The sequence below is a fragment of the Geospiza fortis genome, unplaced genomic scaffold (assembly GCF_000277835.1).
Source record: "Geospiza fortis unplaced genomic scaffold, GeoFor_1.0 scaffold675, whole genome shotgun sequence".
Taxonomy (NCBI): domain Eukaryota; kingdom Metazoa; phylum Chordata; class Aves; order Passeriformes; family Thraupidae; genus Geospiza; species Geospiza fortis.
The window spans coordinates 22162-23974 of NW_005055018.1; the positions used below are offsets into that span (position 1 = coordinate 22162).

At 58.9% G+C, this 1813-nt stretch overlaps 1 long non-coding RNA gene across 1 annotated transcript; it reads left to right on the forward strand.

Moving 5' to 3' along the window:
* The first annotated feature begins 283 nt into the window (after positions 1 to 283).
* Positions 284 to 1813, forward strand: LOC115949196. The gene is made up of 3 exons (XR_004082790.1): positions 284 to 443; positions 833 to 938; positions 1718 to 1813. It is a non-coding gene; the product is annotated as an uncharacterized LOC115949196 (long non-coding RNA).

Here is a 1813-nt window from a genome sequence, read left to right on the forward strand (position 1 = left end):
GCGGGGGCGTCGGGAGCGGCCCCCACCACCCTGCGGGGGCGTCGGGGGGTTCACTGGGTGCCATTGGGGTCTCTGAGGGGTGACCGGGTCCTTACGGGCTCCTAGGGGTGACGCCCAGCCCCACACGGGGCACTGCAGTGTGTCGGTGCCCTCACGTATCCTGAGGGCTCTGGGGAGGGGATGGGGGCAGGGGGTCGCTGAGGGGTCTCCTCATCCCCACGGGGGTCCGAGGAGGGGTCCTCGTTGTCTCCATGTCCCCACTCGTGTCGCTGTGGGATATCGGGGGGATCTCCTCGTTCCTGGAGGGTCTGGGTGGCGTCCCCTCCATCCTCACCCGTGTCCCCGCGCTTGTCCCCAGCGCGCTGGCAGCGCTTGAGGCCGCCCTGGAGTTGGAGGAGGAGGAGGGTGATGTCCCCACCCGGGTGCTGGTGGAACATCAAATGGTGAGACCCCAAAACTGCCCCACAGCGCCTCAAAATAGACCTGCAGCACCCACGTCTGCCCCACAGCTGTCCCTGGCCTCCTCACTTGCTCCCTAACACCCCCTCATCTGCCGTAAAGTTACTTCTAACCCCCCCAGATTTCTCAAACCTGCCCTATCTGGCCTTGATTCTTTTAGTGACTCCCATATTTATCTGCTAAACTTTCTCAACTCCCCTACTTTCTATCATTCTCTCCGCCCCCTTGTTTTCCTCCAAAAATTCTCCTTTGTCCCCCCCAGTTCTCCTCTCCACACCCCATTTTCTCCCACACCTCTAACACCTGCTCCATGATCTCCCCCAACCCTCTTGGCACCCCAAATCTCCCGTGACACCCCAAACCTGCCCCCCAGGACACCCGGAGGAAGCAGAAGCTGCTCCTGTCCCAGCTCCGGGTGCTGAAGATGCTCCTGGGGGTCATCGAGAACCCGGGGCAGCCCCTGGCGCCCACCAACTTACGTGAGCCCCCCAAAAAACCCTTAACTCCCCAAACTGAACCCCAAAACCTCCTGACCCCCTAAACTGAACCCCAAAACCTCCTGAGCTCTCAAACTGGACCCAGAGCTGCCCTCAGCCTGTGTGAGCCCCCCCAAAACCCCCTGAGTCCCCAAACTCTTGGGTTGGCCTATTGTAAATCAAAGGCAACTCTGGCAAAGGGGAGAGAGAGAATGATGCATCTGACTCCGTCAGCAGAAGGGTAAAAAATTACTTTATTATACTGTACTATGTACGTTTCACCTAAACTGGATTTGCCATGCACTCATTCTTGCTCACAGCTGCTCTTATCTCTCATTTTCTCGTGAAAGTCCCACACACACACAATTGTTGGCCCCGATAGACCAAGGGAACAAAACATCCTCGCTTTGGGTAAACGATCTCCATGTCACGTTCTGCTTTAGCACAGCACAGGCACAGCAAACGAGATAAGAATTGTGTTTTCCTTCTTCCCTGCTTGTCTCACAATTTCTCTCTGTTCAGAGAGCGTGTGGACACCACAAACCCCAAAACCCCTTGAGTCTCCTTGTCCACTTCGGGGGTTCCTGAGTCCCCTTGGGGCAGGGGTTTGGGGGTTCTGGGGTCCAGTTTGGGGCAGGAGTTTGGAGGTTCCTGGGTCCGGTTTGGGGGTTCCTGGGTCGAGTTTGGGAGTTCCTGGGACCCCTTTGGGAGGGATCGGTGATTCCCAGGTCCCTTTTGGGGTCCCTCGTGTTTTGGGGGGGCTGATGTGGGGCTCCCCCCAGGCGAGGCGGTGGCACAGGCTCGGGGGCGCTGGCAGGAGCTGAGGGTGAAGTACGGGGAGGCCCTGGGGGCCCTGGAGGAGGCCGTGCCCACTGCCC